The sequence below is a fragment of the Capricornis sumatraensis genome, chromosome 21, assembly GCF_032405125.1.
Source record: "Capricornis sumatraensis isolate serow.1 chromosome 21, serow.2, whole genome shotgun sequence".
Taxonomy (NCBI): domain Eukaryota; kingdom Metazoa; phylum Chordata; class Mammalia; order Artiodactyla; family Bovidae; genus Capricornis; species Capricornis sumatraensis.
In genome coordinates this window covers 40,617,174-40,640,042 of record NC_091089.1, presented here as the reverse complement: position 1 = coordinate 40,640,042, position 22,869 = coordinate 40,617,174, and the positions used below count along the sequence as shown (strand labels likewise).

Sequence of the window (22,869 nt, the reverse complement as noted above, 5' to 3'; positions counted from 1 at the left end):
CCATTGAGTTGGTGATGCTATCTAACCATCTTATCTTCTGCCACCCACATCTCCTCCTGCCTTCAGTCTTTCCCAGCATCAAGGTCTTTTCCAATGAGTTGGCTCCTCACATCAGGTGACCAAAGTATTGGAGATTCAGCTTTGGCATCAGAGAGAGACTTGTTTTTTATTAGATAATGAAAAAGAGTGATGAATGAATAGTCATCCAGTGAATATTCAGAGCTGATTTCCTTTAGGATTGACTGGCTTGATCTCCTTGCTGTCCGGTCCAGTTCAGTTCAGTTGCTCAGTCCTGTCCGGCTCTTTGTGACCCCATGGACTGCAGCACGCCAGGCTTCCCTGTACTTCACCAACTCCTGGAGTTTGCTCAAACTCATGTCCATCAAGTCAGTGATGCCATCCAGCCATCTCATCCTCTGGCATCCCCTTCTCCTCCTGCCTTCCATCTTTCCCAGCATCAGGGTCTTTTCCAGTGAGTCAGCTCTTTGCAGCAGGTGGCCAAAGAACTGAACTTCAGCCTCAGCATCATTCAGTTCTTTTGAATGATATTCATTCCAATGAATATTCAGGACTGGTCTCCTTTAGGATGGACTGGTTGGATCTCCTTGCAGCCCAAGGGACTCTCAAGAGTCTTCTCCAGCACCACAATTTGAAAGCTTCAGTTCTTCGGCACTCAGCATATATGTTGAGATAGCATTTGCAAACCTAAGTAGTTTGAGATAGTATTTGCAAAAGTAAAATACACCTATTTAAAATATACAACTCAGTGGCTCTAGTATATTCACGGAGTTGTATAAACATCACCACCACCTAATAGAAGAACATTTTCAGCACTCCAGTAAGAGACCCGGTGCCCATTTGTATCCCCTTGCTAATACACTGCCCCCAAGCCCAGGGCAACCACTGAGCTACTTTCTGTCTATAAATTCTGCCTCTTCTGGAAATTTCTTATAAATGGGATCATATACTATGTGATCTTCTGTGATCGGCTTCTTTGAATCAGCAAACTGTTTTCAGGATTCATCCATGCTATAGCATGTGCCAATACTTGATTTTTAATGCCAAATAACATTCCACTGTATGGCTCTATCACATTTTTATATCCATTCATCAACTGATGGATTGAAACTGTTTCCATTTTGAGGCTCTTGTCAGCAATGGTGCTGTGAACATCTGTGTACAACTTTCTGTGTGAACACGTGTTTTCATTTCTCTCAAGTATATGCCTAAGAGCAGAATTGCTGAGTCATTCAGTAACTCTGTGTTTAACATTTTGAGGCAAATCTGTCATTATTGCTTTTTCTATTCAATCTCATTAGAAGCAGCCATGCTCTCATTTATTCAGGAGAGGAGAACGGGGGCTTGATTTTGTGTGGTGACGAAGTCAAGAAAGGTCTAAAAAGTCTTTAAGGCTGACATTGCTTTGCTCAGTAACGCTCTCCTTATCTATTGATTACCCAGGACTTGTCTCACTGTTGTGGTTACACGTTTTACTTGGTAAAGCTGGATTTTAATAGATGAGGCTGCTCAAGTTCTGTGAAGCGAAACACTTGAAAGGGGAAGCTACAACAGCTCCTTTGCTCAGCTAGAAATGTGACACTTTCACTAAATAAGGTTCTTCTGGGATGTTATCTATAGAAGTCATTTTTTAGAAAATAAAAAGTATTTGCCCAAAGCTTTCTAAAAGATGTGTAATTCATTTGAAGAAGATTAGCAAATTGTTAAGGAATATGACTTTTCTCTAAAAGAGAATTTGATGTCCTGAGGACAGATGTGTATTGCTGGTTTACTCCTAGACCCCTAATATCTCTGTCATTGTATCCAACACAATGTTGTGTGTATCTGTACTCCTAGCTTCAAAATTGTGAAATGCATCTATATTTCCATCATGGGTCAGACAAGCAAGTTTTGTTTTGTTTTTAAAGAAAATTGCAGAGATCACTCCCCCACATAGATTTCTCCTTGACAAAAAATATATATCATCCACTGACATACTGCAAAGTGAATCAATAGCCCCAGATTCCACCAAGCTAAAGATGGACAGCAAGGTAATTTTGCTGGGACAGTGAACAGGCAGGACATGATAACTACAACTGCTCTGCCAAAGTGCATGGGCTTAAAAAAAAATCTCCCCTAAGTAATCACTTCAGTGTTCTTCTCTGGGTGATAAGATCTGATTTCATTAAGTATCTTCATATGAATGAAAATGCAAAGTTTTGAGTCTGGAGTTGTGAGCCATCCACTCCCCACCTCCCAAGTTCTGTGTTTACTGCCTTACTCACCCACTTTGCATCGGCAAATCACAGGGAGAAGCTAAATGTTCTCCGCTGCTTTAGACCTAATCAAAGCTGAGATGAATAATGAACTTGCTTTTCCATAAAGACATTCTGTTTGGCATTTCAGCTAATAAGGTAAGCTAAGGGCAATTCTGGGCTATGGAAAACAAGATAAATAGTCTCTGTGTTTGCTTCCTGTGCTAATCCATAATTTTTCTTTTAACGTGCTGGAGTTACTTTCATGTTTCACAACGTCTGTGAAATTTGGAATGAACAGTTTCATACAGAGTACCCCTCAGCGTACCCTTTTCCTTTGATTTGGTTGCTTATGGTAGTGGAGGGGCTGAGGGAGAAATCCAGCTTTTCAGTAAGATCAGCATCTGTATAATAATAGTATTATCATCTATAGTGCAAAGTGAATTTAGCTAAAGAGCCATGTAGGTAGATACAGCAAAGACAGATAAAATGATTGAAGCCCTGGTGACTGAATGTATTTAGCGTGATGTGTGGTAAATTAACATTTAATATGCTCTAAGGAAAGCGGAATACATACATCATGTTGGTTTATGAGTCATTTCATTTCTAAGTACATGTTATCCTAGAGAAGGTAGTAATTTTCAATTGCTAAAATTATTCCACAGCTCCGGTTTAGGTGGGTTTTATTTGGTGAGATTGTGTTTTTAAAACAGCAGCCTGCCCATAATGTACATTTTCCTTATTACTTTCTTGATTTACTGGAGTTGCAAGGATTTCTGTTCGTATGGAAAATGTACTTGTTTGTCCCATGAAGTTCAGGGGATAAAAAACCATCAGATCCCTATGAGATTTTCACGGCTACCTTAGCTACTCTTATCTTAAAAACTAAAAGTGATAAAACAGTTACTAGATTGAGTTTTCTTTTTTGTGATCTAGCTTCTCAGGGTTTAACACAAGGATTTTTATTTTAGGCAGATCGGAGCACAAATCCCTGAGACTAGCAAAAGCTTAGCAAGATGGGGAAGAAATTGCCATCTTTTCTTTTCTCTTAAGAACGACAAAAATGAAAAATGTGATTTCTGTTTTCTGGGCTCACTGCTGTGTCACCTGAAAATCGGAGTCTCTATTCTCTCAAAGTAGGTGACCTCAAAAGATATTTCAGAAGATCTATTCAAAACAGCCGAGTATGTGGGAAATTTTGTAGATACGGAAAGGAAATGGTTCTCTTCTTCCTACCTGACCTTCCCATCTTGTTTTTCTGCATGGGAAAAGAGCTGTGCCACCAGATTTTTTTGTTTCACGGAAATCTTTTAACGCTGCAATCAGGCTCTTATAGGAAAGGAAGAATTTTTCTCCTCCCTATCCTCTAAATTGTTCGCAGTCTCTGTTTTTGCGAGGAGTGTAAATGGGTGCTAAGTATGCACACAAGGACAAGCCACTCCTAAAGACTGAGTTCCATTTACATGTCCCCCTTGTTCCACCTGCAAATTTTAGGCATTTCTCTGGGAAAAAAACCTCTACTTTAGTAAACCTATGAGAAGTAGGAGTGTAGCATTTGAGTCTATCCCAGCTCATTTTTAAGAACATATGTTACCTAGTCATACTTCAAGGTTTTAAAATATGTTCAATTTCACGGCCCTTCTCTGCGTGCGGGACTCTGTTGCAAGCTCAAATATGGTGGGCTGTTCGGGGTTTGGGAGGTGTTCATTTTCTTTCCCTCTTTCCCCAATTCCTCTTTCATACTTCATCACTCCAGACATCCTTGACTGTCCCCCGCAATTTTATTGCTTCTTTATTTCTGGTATTTCCCCCCTGCTATTTCCCTTCTCCCCAGCATCATTGGTCCAGAGCCTATGGGTTGCATTGTTTCCTTTGGAAAGTTGGAAGAAACAAACTAGAAAACAAACTTTGATAACCGCAAAGTTGCTGTCTATTTTCTGTCATTTGCACAGTGAGAAAACTTTGGTCCAGCGTGACTTTTTATCCACTACTGCTACCTAAAACCAACCTGATGATTTCAAATGCAAGGTTTCTGACCAGGATCCTCTTCGTGATTCTTTTTGTCTACAATGGTTACCACTCACCCTTCAATGTGAGATGCGAAGTTCCTAGTCCTTTCAGGCATGCTGAGTGATGCCAGATGAAGGCAGGTGTTACCTACAGACTCACACATTAACCCCTTGGGTTAGTTAACTAATGGAGAAAATCTAGAGAAAGCAGCAACTGTGCCTTCGCTCCCCACCCCCCACCCCCCAACACACACCGCACCGACCACAGCGCAGCCGTCCACTGAGCACAGTGGTAACCGAGGCAGCAGCACGGTCACAGATGGCCCACCATCCCAACAAGTTCCTGGCACATGGCAAGGAGGCTTGAGCAGAAGGCGGCAGACAGATTTGTTCCCAAATACACGTGAAGCCCATTCTTGGGGACAATCAGAATTAAGTGGAGGAGGAACAAAGATGAGAGAGGACTGGAATATCGCTAGACTTGGTTAATATCACTATCACTTGATGCACACAGGCTGGCGGACTGTCTGCCTTACGAAAGGAAGGTGTATGCAGGCATGCATGCTCAGTCATGTCCAACTCTTTGTGATCCTGTGGACAGTAGCCCACCAGGCTCCTCTGTCCATGGCATCCTCCAGGCAAGAATACTGGAATGGGTGGCCATTTCCTGCTCCAGGGATGTTCCCAACCCAGGGCTCGAACCTGCGTCTCCTGCATGGACAGGCAGATTCTTTACCATTGAGCCACCTGAGCAGAAGGTCAATGGTAAGCTCAAAAGAGCATCTCTAAAACTAGGCATGCTATCTTCCCCACCAGCCTCCTTAACCTGCATTTCCTACTCTTATAAATAGGACAACTGTCTACCTCTTTTTACCAACCCAGAAACAGAGGGGAAAACCTTCACTTTCCCCTCTACCTCCCCTCATATCATTTAAGGTAGACTCCTAAGAGTTAGTCAGATGGATGATTGAAGGGGTGGGAAGATCACCAAGCCTTATAGATTCTATTTCTATTCACCTCTCTTCATCCCTTCATCAGCCGCTGCCCCGTTGAATTGCCATAGTTTCTCTCCTAGATTAGTATAAATAACTCTTACGTGGTCTTCCAGCCTCCAGGTTTCCTTTAATCCAATTCATTCTATGTACTAGAATCCAAATGACATCTCTAAAATACAAATAGAATCAGTAAATCTTCTACCTACTAATCCTTCAATGGTTCCTCCATACTCCCAGTGGTAGAGTCCAGACTTCTTACCATGACTTACAGGGTGTGACATAATGGGGGACCTTTTTCCTCCACAGCCTAACTTCTCAATACTCCCTATGTCCACTCTGCATTTCAGCCACACTGATGTACTTTTCACTTTCTCCTGGGTTCCATTCTCTCCTTCTCAGAGCCTTTTCATGAGCTTCTTCCTCTTTTGTCTCTTGTATTGACTCACCCCAAACTCCTCTCTTCTCTACTTACCCCCTTTTCAACCTTTTAGTCTTGGCTGAGATGTCTCTTCCTCCAGGAAGTCCTCTCTGACTGGCCATCGTTGAGTCCAATATCTCTCCATAATTCTCACCTGTCTGTTATTGCCTTTTCATGTCTTAGATAGAGTTGACTATTCCACTAGCTGAGCAATTCCATGATGGTAGATATCTGGTCCCTTATTCACAGTCTTGGCCACACACAAGCCCAGAGGAAATTCTACCCGAATGCATGAATGGAAACTTGGCCTCCTGAATGACTTCATTGCCTTTTGTTCTGATGAGGTTACAGAAACTGAAGGCAATGATTCTTTGTTACTCATTCCTGCAAAGTATTCTGGCAGTGCCTTTCATATGCGTTCTTTAATCTTCATGATCTTATTCCCATTTTGTAAATGGGAGAACTGAGGCTCAAGTTGCCCTGAGTAACACTGATTTTAATGAATGGTCCCCTCCAGTCTGTTCGATTCCTGGAGCCAGCTCTTTCTATCTACCACGTGGCCCCTTGCTGCCTTAGAGTAGGGGAAAAAAAAATTAATCTTAAAAATAAATAGCTACCTGGAGAAGGAAATGGCAAACCATTCCAATATTCTTGCCCAGAAAATCCCATGGACAGAGGAGCCTGGTGGGCTACAGTCCATAGGCTTGAAAAAGAATCAGACATGACTGAGCAACTAAACCACAACAAGTGGTTAACACTTAAGTAAGAATTCAGAGAATATATCACTCACAGAGCCTGTTTGAAGAAAATCCTCAAAAAAGTTGCCCATCAAATAGGTGAAGCATAACAATAGGGAAAAATAAAGAATAAACAGTGGTAAGCAAAAAAACGCACAATTGTAATTAAGCTGTAATGGATGACGATAACGTGACTGGGAATTTGTGACTTAAGTAATAGGTAAAGATTCTTGAAATAAAGGAGTCAAGTTTTCAGAGAAAATCTAATAAATGTCCAGAAACAGAAAATGAACGGCTGATGGTAGAAAAACCCTTCCTTTTTCACTGCCTGCCTGTTCATTTGCTTCCTAACCTCCCCTGGTCCATCCCGGGTGTATTTTTCCGTCATTGTTAACCTGAAATTACCTTTCTTTGTGCTGTATTCTTTCTTCTCCAGCCTCCGTGCTGGCTGGAGTTTTCTGCCTTTCTTGTTCTCTCCATGGTGAGAGTCACTGGGTCTCACATTTCTGCTCCATTTCCATTGTCCTTTTCAACACAAATTTTTTCTGCTGGTCCTGCTCTGTGATTACTCTTTCCACAGCGCTTTTGCCTGAGCCCAGTTAGATCTCAGCGTTCATCAGTCATGGCTTGACGTCAGACTACTTAGGGGGCTTCCACTGGCCTTTCAAGGGGCAGCAAATTGCTGCTTTTACCACCCACCCACTTCATCAGCACTGCTCTCTATGGGAGAAGTCGCTAGAAGTACAACTAGAGAAGGGGCGTATACAACTTCTGGGCAGTGATCCATTTTGTGTCTGCCGTGATTGTCTTCAGGGTCCTGGGAATCCAAACCACCATACAGATGCACACAGTCCCAAAAGTTAAGGAACAATAATACAATGTCGTGTGAGGGGCAGAGGCTTTCAAGGCTGGTGGAGCTCAGTTTGAAGGCTCTTTCTATTTCTTTATCTATGTGGACTCGAGATGTCATTTGACCTTTCTGTGCTTCAGTTTCCTCATCTGTTAAATAGATAGTAATGGTGCCCAGCTCATAAAATGTCTTTCTGGCACAGAGTAAGTCCTCTTCCACGTTGGTCATGTTGGTGGTTAGGGCAGGGTGGAGGGTGTATATGGAAAAATGGCCCCGAATATGGTCCACCCTCACCCTAGAAAATTGTGAATGTGACTGTTGATGGCAAATGTGGCTTCACAGGTGTGACTATGCTAAGGATCTTGGGATGGGAAGATTGTCCTGGAATAATGGATAATAATGAAGAATAATAATGAGAGGACTCCATTCCCCTCAAGGGAACTACAAGGCTCCTTGTAAGAGGGAAACAGAGACTTGACCACAGAGGAAGGCCACGTGACCACTGAAACAGAGATTTGAAGATGCTGGGCTGCTGGTTTTGAAGTGAAGGGAAGGCGGGTGAGACAAGGACATGGACCCTCCCCCTAGGACATCCAGAGGGAGCTCAGGGCTACTGATAGCTTGATTTTAGCCAAGTAAATCAGTGTAGACTTCTGACCTCCAGAAGTGTCAGAGAAGAAATGTGAGCTGTTTGAAGCCACTGAGTGTGTGTCATTTGATACAGCAGCCACAGGAAACTAATACAGTGGCGATATTTCAGGAAATGAAAGATGACTCCAATAAAGAAGGGGGTATTACAGAGGCTGCTGCATGGTGAGGGAGGTGGGGAGACCCTCTGAGTATTAGCTGTGTGCCTGAAATGTGGCCGGAGATGGTGCAGTGCCTGTGTTAAAGGAGGGTGTCACCTGGGTGGGGATGGGAGGCATAAACAGAAGAGAGGTCTTGTGGAGATGGAGGTGGTGAGTGGTGGTTGAGGGTGGGACGTGGTGGGCGGGGAGGGTGCTGAGCAGAGGGTAGAATGCCACGCTCAGCAAGGAGTGTTCGGTTCAGAAGGATGGATGGTTTGGGGGAGTGCCCTGAGAAGGGGGAAGAAATGTGAACTTGGCAAAGATCCACAGAAACAAAAGGACCCATTTTCTGTTGTTCTCAGTGCCCTATTACTGTTACTAAAAGGCAGTCCAAAAAAAGGCATTTTGAAAAAGACCTGCTGCGCTTTAAACCAAGTCGAGACTAGGAGCAGGAGATTGGGTGCCTTCAGTTTAATCTCTAGAGGGGCCCCACCCAGAGAGGCTCTGTCTGCAGTGAAGTTCTGAACTCTCCATGTATTGTCCGTAATCTGGTGCTTCCGGTAGAACACACTGCCTTTCCTCAAGGCCATGCCTCCATTTATGCTGTTTCCTCTCCCTTAACACCCTCTTCTTCTGCCCGCGCCCAGCTGGCAGTCTGGACCACCATCCGAGCATCAGGTCAAGGAGGACCTCCTTGAAGCAGCTTCTGTGGTCATTGCACTCTCTAATATGTATTTTCCAGCAATGCCTTCACTTCGTTGCAACCACACTTCTTGCTTCCCTTCCCCCACTAATTCCACCTTTCTCTCCAATAAAGATTGAGATCCATGGGGGCAAATAAGTCTATTAATACTTGCATCTTCTGCTCTCATAGTGCCTGGCATATAGGAAGCCCTCAATAAATGTGAATGGTTGCTAAGAGGGTAGATCTTAAACATTCTCAGTGCAAAAAAAAAAAAAAAATGTTATTTAAGTGATGTCATAAGCTTTCACCATACTGAAAGATATGCTGGTCACCACTTTACAGTATGTAAGTGCATAAAATCAATAGGTTATACCCCTTAAATTAAATGTGATATATCAGTTTTAGCTCAGTAAAGCTGGAATCAGCATACACACAAAAAAATATATGAGGGGGCTTTAAGAACAAAAAAATAAATGTGAATGGATGGATGGATGGATTTATTAATTGTATCCAATGGGCAGTTATAGAGTAATGAAAATCATAAAGTTCATGAATTCTAGGATCAGCATCTAGAGAAAGGTTTTCTACCCTATTCTTTCAAAAGCAAGAAATTATAAGAAGAAATAACACCAGAACTGTATGAAACAGGTATTAATTAATTCCCTTGCTGTCTGTTGTATGGTTCAAACAACTCAAAATCTGAGCTAGAATTCAGAACAAGTTTTCTTGACTTCCAGATCCAATTTGCCTTTCTCCTACAACAATGATTTTTTTTAACTGCAGTAGGCTATCCAAAAAGAACAACAAAATACCATGTTAAATGTACACTGATTTATTTTCAAGTATAATAAAAACCACAAGTGGGTTTTTACCTACTTACTGTATTTCAGATTTGAGGAAAAATTGTTTAAAATTCACAATTTTTTAAATAAGATAAATGTGTTCAATGCATGATTTTAATACTATTGTTTATTATTGCTGCTACTATCTTTTTAATTAAAATGAATAGTAAGAGCAGTAGTCAAAATGTCGTGTTCATAGTTTGAGTAAAATGAACATACATGAATAGACTCACAGATACAGAAAAACAACTTGTGGTTACCAAAGGGAAGAGAGAAGGAGGGAGGGATAAATTAGAGGTAAAGGATTAACAGATACAAACTACTATATATAAAATAGATGAACAACAAGGATATGCTATATAGAACAGGGAATTACACTCATTGTCTTATAATAACTGAAAATGGAGTATAATCTGCAAAATTACTGAATCACTATGCTCTACACCTGAAACTAACACAATATTGTGACTCAACTATATTGTTGTTGTTTAGTCGCTAAGTCATGTCAGACATTTTTGCAACCTCCATGGACTATAGCCTGTTAGATTCCTCTGTCCATGGGATTTCACAATGGCAAGAACAATGGAGTGAGTTGCCATTTCCTCCTCCAGGCGATCTTCCAGACCCAGGGATCAAACCCTGCCTTAGCAGGCAGATTCTTTACCATTGAGCCACCAGGGAAGACAGCTCAACTGTACTTCAATTATATTCAGTTATCTTATAAGAATTAAATACATTACTAATAAACTATTAAGTGATTAAATATCTACAGCATCTACCCACAGCAAGCAATTCAAAAGGCCCAATTAGTATGTCCAAGCTTCAAGTTTAAATTAGAAACTACTTTATCCTCATTCTTCATCTTTTGGAAGAATTTTGTAAACTTTAAATTACATAGTTAATAAGCTCTAAGAGTTTACTCACTAATGTGAATAGGAAAGGTGCTTCCCAGGTGACGCTAGTGCTAAGGAACGCATCTGCCAATGTAGGAGACACAAGAGACACAGGCTCAATCCCTGGGTCGGGAAGATCCCCTGGAGGAGGGCATGGCAACCCACTCCAGTATTCTTGCCTGGAGAAGCCCATGGACAGAGGAGCCAGATGGGCTACAGTCCATGGGGTCCCACAGAGTCAGACACGACTGAGGTGACTGAGCATGCACACGGGTATGTGAACAGGGAAAACTCGCAGCTTGCTACCAGATTGGGTGATGGTGGGGAGAAGTAGAATTCTGTCCTTCCCTCATACATCAGACGTGTGAAATGTGAATATTTCCGTACAAGGCAATCGTAGGCGACTGTATTGTAGGCAATACAAGCATGTATACCAACCATGCCCAGTTCTGTGCTTTACAACTGCTGAGAATTTCTAGTCTTTTTTGTTTATAAACCGCACAACGGACTGATTCTTAACATCTCAAAGACCCTGGCCAGCATGATTAAAACTGATGAACTCCTTTAAAACAATTGCCTTGAAAAAAGAACAACTAACATTTCAATATTTCTTCAAGTTAATATTGAAGTTAATATTTAAGTTATTGACTTAAATTAACTTCAAGTTAATATTGAAGTTAATATTTAATATTTCTTCAATGACTTCAAGTAAACCAGTAATATTTTTACTCTCTTGTGTTACTCTGTAATCAAATCCTGTGTTTATGGTAGGGAAAATAATTTTGTTGAACTAAAATGGAAAACTCAGTTGTTTTACCCACTTGCTGAAACTTTATCACAAATGGTTGGCTATTATTCTAATACGGTTCCTACATTCTCTCTCTTCTATCTATGGTTTTAACTCAATGGCTCCATCCCAATCTATATTATTTTTAAGTTACTAAGAAATTAGATGTCATCAACTAGTAATGTACTGGTCTTCTTTTAAAATTGTCTCTTCTAAACTACCAAGTAATCTAGAGAGAGGAAGAAATGTATTATATTTGCACATGACTTTTATAAGCTGGGATATTTTGCTTTCTCAAAACAGAATTCTAAATCAAGACTAAGATTTTGTAAAATTTTGATATTTTTGAAAGTTTTGTTTATGAAGAGGATGAAAGTGAAAGTGTTAGTCACTCAGTCATTTCCGACTCTTTGAGACTCCATGGTCTGTCCATGGAATTCTCCAGGCAAGAATACTGTAGTAGGTTGCCATTCCCTTCTCCAGGGAATCTTCCCAACCCAGGAATAGAACCCAGGTCTTCTGCATTGCAGGCAGATTCTTTACCATCTGAGCTAACAGGGAAGCCCTGTTGTATAAAATATAATATTAATAGTATTCATTGTTTGGCCAAATTAATGTATTCACACAGAGTCGAAAATCACATACAAATCAAGTTGAAGGGACCATAAGTGCTTCATATGACCAAATATCATCCAAGTGCTTCATTTCTATAGAAAAGAAATAAACACTCTAAGTTACTGAGAAGGGAGAGCTAATTCATTATAGCAGAGGTTTAAACATAAAAGGGAAAGAAGAAAGACAATAACATATGTTTGGATTTCGAAATCCTATTATATCATAACACCCCAAATTGGGAAGATGGAAAACACATCTTGAAAACCTAGTCCACACACATGCCTCTCCCCTCAAAAATCCCAGCGCTGTTTTATTAACACACTTTTTCACATGGAGCAGCTGGATCTAATGAGAGGCTAAATCTTGCCTTTGTGTTCGAAATTGACTTATTTTTCCCCTCATTCCGAATTCTCCTGTAGCCAGCCTCAGGACCGCGAGAGCCTGAGAGCCTGCTTGGTTGTTCATCATTAGTATTTATCACTTATACCAAATGCCACAAGGTGCTCAGAACCATACCTTGCTATTCAGAATAAAACACAAAATCCCTGTACTTGGTAGGGAGGGTGACCCAGACCATTAAAAGCATTCACAGAATCTAAGAAAAGGACACTACAGGGATGATGAAACAGGGCATCTGGCAGGCTGGCTCTGAGAGGTGGATTCCCAGGGGCCAGGGATGAATGGGTGGCTGAGAACTCTCTCGCCTTCTTAACCTGACCACCCACCGTGATGGCTCAGGCGGCAGGCTACCTGGGAGCGGGAGCGAGTGGCAGGCCAGCAAGGGAGTGAGCCAGATATTCAAGTCACGTAGCAGGAGGCGGGTGGAAGAGACTTTCCTCCCCAGCAGGCAGATACTGTTCACCTGCCATCTGTGCCACAGCACTCAGGGTCAGGCAGTGCTTGACAAAGGAAGAAAGAGAATCGAATCCCATCACTTGTGTGAGAATTCAGAGCAAACTTCCGTAAAAACCGAGGATAAGAATGTGGCCCGGTGATGTCATACACCCCCACCTTCACATGGACCTGATTTCTTCTTTCACATTACCCAATAGATGCAGTTTCCCAAAGTACATTTTTTAGATAAATAAGGTTGATAGAATTCTAACATAGGTATATTTTTCTGGCTAGGAAAAGGATGCATTTGGTTTCATTTCCTCCTGGTGTCCTAATCCCTTGCTACATCAGCAATACTACCAAGACTGGAACACTGATTTTAATGTTGCATACTTTAACTGACTAGAGTTCTCCTGTATATCTACTTGGTTTGAAATTTGGGTGACAGTATATTTTCAGCTCAGCCTATTTTAATGCTTATCCTAGACTCCGTGGAATCATATGACAGCAGGTTTAAGGTAACATCAACCACTTCTTATTGTTGGCAGGTTGGTATAGGCAGTTATTAAATTGGTCTATAAGATCAAGTGAAATGCATTTAAAATCATCTTTATGTTGATTTTTGTAACCACAGTGCCTGTCACATAGTAGGCACTCAATAACTAGCTGATAAAAGAATGATGGGAGAGCACATAATTAGAAGAATGAAAAAAAGAAATCTCCATATGCAATCAGAAAAAACTCTTTCTAACCATATTTAAGGTTTCCACTGAATTAATTTCAGTCACTAAAATGTAGAATTCAGGTGAGATGCCCTTATACAGCCAATGATTGTTACTTGTTCCAAAAGTATATGTGTTAGAAAGAAGAATAAGTTACAGGAAGTCCTCGTAACAAAAAAAAAAGAAAAAAAAGTGCCTTTCTTATGTAATGGAAATGGTAAAAGTAGCATTAGAGTTCTGCTTCTTTCTCCAAAGGATATTTTTTAAAAGCACCCACAAATGTCATCCCATCTATTTTTAAGCAAAGTGCTGCCGGATAAACAGCTGATTTGTCTAAACTCAATGGGGAAATTCAGCTTTAAGTAAGCTGTTTTATCTCATTGAAAATAAGTGGCACAGACTGATACAGAACATACGGGTCTTCGCATATGATTATATGTGCATTTTCTTAACTTTAAAACTCTAACCCAAGCTGAAAAAATAGGAAAGCAAAATGTCTTTAATAATAGTTCTTAAAAGATTCTAATTTATGATTCTCCTACTCAGCTTTCATCAATTTCCAGTTAAAATGTGTTCCTTAGATTATCTTTGCCAGTGATGGAATAGAACCTACAGATTGAGATCATGTAAAGATGACAGAAATTCTGAAAAAACAAACTTGTATGCTTATTAATTTGTGGTCTTTCCACAGATTTTATCTTTTTAAAGAAAAGTGGGTTTGGAGGTTTTCCCACAGAATTCATATTTTAATAAGACTAATACAGGTTAATGCTGGAAAAATACAAACAGTGCAGAATGGTACTGAGTTAAAAGTCAGCCCCTGTTTCCCAGTCTCCCACCACCACTTCCTAAAGATGACCACCACTACTACCATTTTAACATTTTCCTTCTCATATTTCTCACAGATATTCAAACTCAAAAATATATGCATGTATATGTGCCGGGAGCCGCCACAGGAGATCCCACCCATGACAAAGTTCATGTGGAAGAGGACTGTTAAGCAAGGCTTCAGAACTCAAGGGGCTCCCTAGGCTTTCTCGAGCATCTACCCCAAAACCAGAATCTGTCTGTTTTACTATTTCATGACTTTCACCAACTCCTCTGACATTAACAGGGGTCTAACCCTGACCACCTTTCTCTGGAGAAAATCAACTTAGGGATATAGCTAATAAGTCTCCTGGACATGAGAGAAATATTTCAAATCAAACCCCCTCTGTTAGCATTCTAGCTTGCTCAGCAGGTATATCCAGACTCTTACAGCTACGTATGTGATTATTTACAGCCTCCCAACTGTGAGAGGCACAGAAAGCCTAAAACATAGAGCCTTTGAAAGAGTTAAAAGTTATTAGAGTAGTGCTAGTGCTGATGTAGGATTTCATTATTGGGCCAATGCTTGTTGCTATGTTCCCATATCTCTTATCCACTGTGCACCTGGGAATGCATTAGTTAACATAGTGAGAATGTAAGAAAAACAAGTGTAGCCTTGAATTTAACCATATCAGACTTTTGAGCTAATTGGTTCTTTCTTGTAACTCACTGCACCTTTGCTTTGTGAAAAACGTAACTCTGTTTGGCATTTTCTGAGGATGACATATATTAGAAATATAAAGAAAAAACACTTTGAGGGAAAATAAGTTTTCTGGTTGAGCAGCCTTTATCAAAAGAGGGTCATAAAATGTTCACTGGCCTCCAAGGCCAGAAGATACTGTATACAACATCATTTGTGGGAAAGGTATGCAGAAAAATCCTGGTTTCGATAAGAGCAAAACTGCTGGAATGTTTGGGCTGACTGTATGACCTTGCGTCTTTCATTTCCCTCTATGTATAAGGCAAGGTATAAAAGTACCTTTTGAAAAATAAAGCTTTTGGGCCTCGCTCACCGAAGCAGCTTGGTCACCCCGTGTTTTTTCTTCTTTTTTTTTTCTCTCTCTCCCTCTCCCTCTCTTTTTCAGGCTGATCCCTTGGAGCAATAGGGGCTCCCTGTGTTCACTTACCTGCCCAGGTTTCTAAGACCTGAACGGGAGGACATTCTGCGTCTTCACTCCCTTGGGAGACCGGGAGGGTACCTGTGGGCTCAGTGAACAGGGCAAACTTCTTGTCTTGAAGTTTTATTGGTTCTCTATGTAAACCAAGGAATATCAGCCTCTTTCTCTCCTCTATTTTCTTATCTTCAACATTCTTTCCTTATCTCTCTCTAAATCAATTGCCAACGCCGTTTCTCCTTCAGGTTTCCCTGGATCCTGTGGGGGCTGGACCCTGGCATATACGTGTGTGCTGCTGCTGCTAAGTCACTTCAGTCATGTCCGACTCTGTGCGACCCCATAGATGGCAGCCCACCAGGCTCCGCCGTCCCTGGAATTCTCCAGGCAAGAACACTGGAGTGGGTTGCCATTTCCTTCTCCAATGCATGAAAGTGAAAAGTGAAAGTGAAGTTGCTCAGTCATGTCTGACTCTTCACGACCCCATGGACTGCAGCCTACCAGCCTCCTCCATCCACGAGATTTTCCAGGCAAAAGTACTAGAATGGGGTGCCATTGCCTTCTCCGATATATGTGTGTATATACTATAAATATTATTCAGCATGTGACCATTCTACTTTATAAAATATACAGTTGACCCTTGGACAACGTGGGGGTTGGGGCACCAACCCTCCACGAAGAAGAAAATTTGCATATAATTATGCAAATTTAATTATATAATTATAGTCAGCTCTCCCTCTGGGTGGTCCCTCCATATCTGAGGTTCCAGATCTTTGGACTCAACTGGCTTCCCTGGTGGCTCAGTGGTAAAGAATCCAACTGCCAATGCAGGAGATGTGGGTTCAATCCCTGGGTCTCGAGGATCCCCTGGAGAAGGAAATGGCAACCCACTCCAGTATTCTTGCCTGGGAAATCCCATGGATAGAGGAGCCTAGCAAGCTATAGTCTGTGGGGTTGCAAAAGAGTTGGACACAACTTAGCAACTAAACAACAAATCACACTCATGTAGTTCTCTAACATTTACTATTGAAAAGAATCCACATATAAGTGGATCCATGCAGTTCAGACCCACACAGCTCAAAGGTCCAACTGTGTGGGTCTTCTCTCTGTCAGTACAGAGATCCACCCTGTTTTTTTGTTAGGCGCTATGAGATGCTTCATTACATAAGGAGTGTTCATTCATTTAGCAAACGTTTAATGCTCATATACCATATGCTGGGCACACTTCCAAACACTGAGAATACAGAATTGGACAAAACAAAATCCCTGCCTTCAAGAAGATCAAATTCTTCATATTGAAGAGCTAGCATATTTACATACATAGATTAATCCCTTAATCTGTCTCTAGAATATACAAACAGCTCATTATCAAAAACACTAACAAGCCAACTGAAAAGTGGGCAGAAGGTCTAAATAGACTTTTCTCCAAAGAAGACATACAGAAGGGCAGAAAGCACATGAAAAGATGCTCCACATCACTAATTATTAGAGAAATGCAAATTAAAACTACAGTGAGGTTAACCATCTCACACCTGTCGGAATGGCCATCAACAAAAAGTCTACAAACAATAAATGATAGAGAGGTGTGGAGAAAAGGGAATCTTATATTGTTAGTGGGAACGTAAATTGATACACCACTATGGAGAACAGTATGGAGGTTCCTTAAAAAACTAAAAATAGAACTACCATATGACCCAGTAATCCTACTCCTGGGCATATATCCAGAGAAAGCCATAATTCTAGAAGATACATGCACCCCAATGTTCATGACAGTGCTGTTTACAATAGCCAAGACACAGAAGCAACCTAGATGTCCATCGACAGAGGAATGGGTAAATAAGATGTGGTACACACATACGATGGCATGTTACTCAGGCATTAAAAAAAAAATGAATGAAATAATGCCATTTGCGGTAACCTGAATGGACCTAGAGATTGTCATATTAAGTGAAGTAAGTCACACAGAGAAAGACAAGTACCATATGATATCATTTATACGTAGAATCTAAAAAAATGACCCAAATGAACTTATTACAAAACAGAAACAGACTCACAGACTTCAAAAATAAACTTATGATTACCAAAAGGGAAAGGAGAAAAGAGAAAAATTAGGAGTTTTGGATTAACATAAACACACTTATCATATAAAATAGATAATCAACAAGGACCTACTGTAACAGCACAGGGAACTATACTCAGTATTCTGTATTAACCAAATGGGAAATGAATCTGAAAAAGAATGGATATATGTGCATGTATAACAGAATCACTTTGTATACCTGAAACTAACACAACATTGTAAATCAACTATCCTCCAATAAAAAATTAAAATACATGAAAAGAAACATCATTCATTATCACACTTTTAACTTTGTACAAATGCTGCTATAATGAATTGCCCATGAGTCTTTAAACTAATTCGCCAGTTGAAGATATTGCAGATATTATTTTTATACATTCAGCCTTTCAGTCAGTGCTTTCTTTATGTCATCAAGAAATGGGCTGTCAATTTTTCATTGTTAATTAATATAATACAATTATAGAACTTTTCCAGATTCTATCTTTTATAAATCAACATCCTCAACCTGTGCTCAGTTGCTAAGTCATGTATGACCCTATGTGACTCCGTGGACTGTAGCCCGCCAGGCTCCTCTGTCCAAAGGATTTCCCAGGCAAGAATACTGGAGTGGGTTGCCATTTCCTTCTTCATCAAGTACCTTGAAACATATTAAAATTTTATCTGAATTGAATCTTCCTGGATTAGCCTAGGTTAATGCTTCAAAGGGGAAGCAGGTTAGAGGCCCTAGTTTCTCTCTACTATGATTGATTCTACATGCTATAAAGTTCTGATTTAAACATTTCATGATACCCAAATGCCTCCCAGACACAATTTTTATGTCTCCTTTTTGTTTCCACAACACAGGAACAAAAGAAGGATGTTTTATAGATAAAAACAAATAAATGTATTTCTCTATAGAAAATTCAAGAAAAGTATACCTCCTGCAAAACAGAGCAGAAAAATCAATAGTTACTTATGTGATTCTTGTTCAAAAAGCCATCCTTAAACACCTGATAGGGAAAACTACCTCGGGGTTTTTATTGCCTCTGTGCCTATATTATGTATTACAAGTGAAGTCAGGTCAAGATTTATATCTAGAAGCACTTTGAACCAAAGAAGAAAAGAAATATTCCCTTTTCTGCCTCTTCCTACCCTACAAGGTCCTACCAAGCCTCCCCAAATATTCTCTTGAGATTTCTTCCAATGATATTGGAACATTTGACTAGTTTGGCTAGAAACTAGGAAGCCACTTAATTTTCTTTCTTATTTAAGAACTATGTCCTCTTTAAAAAAAAAATTATCTGTGGACATCTTCACACAAAAGAGTTTATTTTGTTTTGTTTTCTGGAAGTTGTCCAAGTCTGTCTTGGGGGAGAAATAAAATAATTACTTTTTGCCAAATGGAATATCATAAGTGGAGCTTAATTTAACACTTTTCTATTAATTCAAAAAATTTTCCTCTGCACAAACAATTGCAAACTTGAGTGGGAGGTGAAGTGCCCACTCATACAGCGGCAGTGAGGGGTACATGAATTACAGAGAGCCAGCGTTATTACTAGGAGGAAGCTTGACTATCTGAAGAACCCAAATCAGGTCAGTTTGACTCATTACCAAAAAGGTAAAGATAGGGAATAAACCCCCACCCCCCCAAAAAAAGTCCTTCTCAAATGAAACATATCTGCACTTTTACCGTCTATAGGAGTTCACAACTTCTGTATTGGAAAAACACCATCGCTGAATATGAAATGTGGGTCTGGGTCCATGTATGCACATGAGACAATTCTAAAGACTGAATTCCAGTCAATATTTAGGGATAGAAGGAATCATGGGATGTGCCATTAGCAAAGACTTTTCTACAAAGATAAATCATTCATTGTCTTGAGTAAGATTCTTACTCATGACAGTTTTTATCATAAAAGGTTGCCACGGTCTAGGTTCATGATTCAACGCACGACATGTGACATGCAGCTATTGTTACAAGCCAATGCCACTTTCACGTCTCTATTTGCTGTATTTTGTTTGCATAGATTCCTTTGAGTGAAACAAATCATGGCATAAGCTTTACAAAAAGTATAAGTTCCCAAAGACTGCATTTTGTTGTGATTTTTCCCATCTACACATAGAAGCTACCCTCCGTTTTTGTCCTTTGCATATCCGTAGAGGAAGATCAAAACAGTTTTGCAAATTGTGAAAAGAACTCATGAAGATGAATCATTTTCTCATTTTGTTGAGTTCAGAGGATAAATAGTTGCAGTATGACAAGGCTGAAACCACACAGGTCCAAGAGAAGAGATCTGAATTCTAGCCAGTTTTGCCACTCATTACCTGTATAAACTATAATTTACATTTTGGGTTTGTTTCTTCATTTGTAAATATGACATTTATCAAAGCATGATGTGAGTAGATGTTTGTCTGAAGAGAAGGAATTGAATTTGACAAACCGAGTAATATACTCAGGTTTTTCTATCAGCAGACATTCTACAATCTTCTGGGCTTCCCAGTTGGTGCAAGTGGTAAAGAATCTATCTGCAATGCAGAAGACATGGGTTCAGTCCTTGGGTCGGGAAGATCCCCTGGAATAGGAAGTGGCAACCCACTCCAGTATTCTTGCCTGGAGAATCCCATGGATAGAGGAGCCTGGTGGGCTACAGTTCATGGGACCACAGAGAGAGAACTAAGCAACTGAGCACACTGCAGTCTTTAAGATGCTAACATGAATGGCAACTCTAAGAAAACTGGAAAGTAGAGAGCACCTCCCAAACCTCCTCCACCCTTGGAACCCTCTTCCATAGTGCATTTCTAAAGATGAATGATCCACAGAATGTGCTTTGGAATATACCTGGAGAGACAAGAGTTTTAGCGTGAGTCCTTTTGGCTGGTCCTGCCATGGTTGGGCAATGAATCTCTTTGGTCTAACAGTATTCCGTTGACCCTGCTATGGTTGCAATTCCCTGAAGACCACAGAAACAGCCAACTGCCGCTCCCTGGAGGCCACCAAAAACTGTCTCCTGGATACTAGTTATAAATCCAATCCCCCAAACCCACCACTGTGATACTACGCCCCCCACCAGCTCCTGCACGCATAGTGCCCCCATCTCCACACACTGGATGGCAGACTGCTTCCCTGTCATTTGTAGGGGAGAATCCAGGAATGAAGGTTCCCACACTTGCATTCCCACTGATCCAAAACCCAGGCGTAACTCAGGTGATACAATCAAAGATTTCATGAGCACTTTTGTGTCCCTTTATTTTATTTTTATTTTACTGGGTAGTCTGCTTGCAACTGGGAATGAAGGCATGAATAAGAGTCTCTGCAGAGGAATGGCATCTTCCCTCCTCTCTAGGTGCTTACAGATGGGTGGGTGAGATGGATTTGTAAATGAGTGAGTTTAAAATACAGCGATAGTGTTCCATTAGTAGTATGTGCATGTTGTTAAGGTAAATTGTTTTTTTTTTTAGGTGAGCTCTACATTGTTTTATGAAGGCAGGTCATTATAGAATTCTTGGGTGTGTTTTTTTTTTTTTGGCTGCCCTACTAGGCATGTGGGATCTTAGCTCCCCGACCAGGGATTGAACCCGTGCCCCCTCTTTGGGAGTTCAGCATCTTAACCTCTGAACAGCCAGGGAAGTCCCATTGGTCTTTCAGAATGCAGAAGTCTCTGAGATTCCTTTCTATTCCATGTGGTGTGATATGTAGCTTTTCCTTTACATTTGTCAACAAGAAACAAATATATCACAAATGACCCCCTTGCCCTTAAAAAGCTTGTTAAGTAAATTCACGTGCCTGGCAGGCGCACTGCTAAGTGCTGAGTGAAAAGCTCCCTCTGCTTCGACCACCTTTGTGGAACTCCTGAGCGGCTGGTCAAAGAGCTGATACTTACCTGTAGGTTTTGACCAAACTAACTCCTAGAGAATGAACAGAGCATATACAGCTTATGACTAAAGATAGCCTGCCTATCAGTGGTGTGGGGCCCTGTCTGCCCCTGGACCACTGCCCAGGAAGCCATCACTCAAGTTCCCACCTGTTCTGATGCTTGGTTCTGAGTGCCCACCTGGCTAGGCTGGGGACCCAGTTATTTAGTCAAATACTAATCAAGGTGTCGCTGGGAAGGAATTATGTGAATTAATATCTACAATCAGTTGACTAAGGACAGAAGCTTACCCCTGAAAGTGCAGGTGGGCCTTGTCTAATCAGGTGAAAGGCCTAAGAGAGAAATTCTTCTTCAGGAACAGAAGAAACTCTGCCTGCAGACAGCAGTGTCAGCTCTGGCATGAGCTGCCAGCCTGCCAGCCTGCCCATCAGATTTCACCCTTGGTCATGTGCAGGCTATCCACAAGGCCATGTGCCAGTTCCTTCAAAGAAATCTCAAGTGATTCTGTTCTGCTCTGACAAGGTTGACTGATCCATCATCCCTTACACACAGGTCTCTTGAGAGCCCCCAAGTGCACTGACCATCCCACCCCAAAGCCCTCCCACCCTCAGGCTAAAAGATCCTTGGAACTATCCCACAGTCTATCAGGGTTCAACTCTATCATGAATTAAATAAGCTGTAGCAGTTGGCCCCCCCATGGGAACTTAACCATCACTTACCACATGATTTCCATATGAAAATACCTTCTGCATTCCAAAGGACAAGTTTTTATTTAATAGACATTATCTATATAAGTTCATATCATCTTTATTCTTACCGTAAGTCCCTGAGTATATGTTCCTGTCCTCATATTTGAGAATTGTTGTGATTGTTCAGTCACTAAGTCATGTCTGATGCTTTTCAGGAAGCACACCAGGCTTCCCTGACCTTCACTGTCTCCTGGAGTTTGCTCAAATCCATGTCCATTGAGTCAGTGATGCTATCTAACCATCTCATCCTCTGCCACCCTCTTCTTTTGCTTGAATCATGAACCTAACATTCCAGTTTCCTATGCAATATTGTTCTTTACAGCATCAGACTTTCATCACCAGACACATCCACAACTGAGCATCATTTCTGCTTTGGCCCAACCACTTCATTCTTTCTGAAGCTATTTGTAATTGCCCTCTGCTCTTCCCCAGTAGCATACTGGACACCTGCCCTGGGGGGCCCATCTTCCAGTGTCCTATCTTTGTGCCTTTTCATTCTATTTATGGGGTTCTCACAGCAAGAATACCGGAATGGTTTGCACTCCCTCCTCCCACGGACCACGTTTTGTCAGAACTCTTCTCCATGACCTGTCCATCTTGGGTAGCCCCGCATGGCATGGCTTATAGCTTCATTAAGTTACACAAGCCCCTTTGCCACAGCAAAACTGTGATCCACAAAGGATGTGTTTGAGAATACTGGGGTTAAAAGAGACTAAGGTCGCGGACCAAAATCACACTTGCTAAGTAGTATCATTGGATTTGAACCCAGGTTTACCTGATTCC

At 41.0% G+C, this 22,869-nt stretch overlaps 1 protein-coding gene across 12 annotated transcripts in view; it reads left to right on the top strand.

Moving 5' to 3' along the window:
• DLGAP1 (DLG associated protein 1) overlaps window positions 1–22,869 on the top strand; it is a 300,524-nt gene that overhangs the window by 36,973 nt on the left and 240,682 nt on the right. The gene's annotated exons all lie outside the window — the stretch shown is intronic.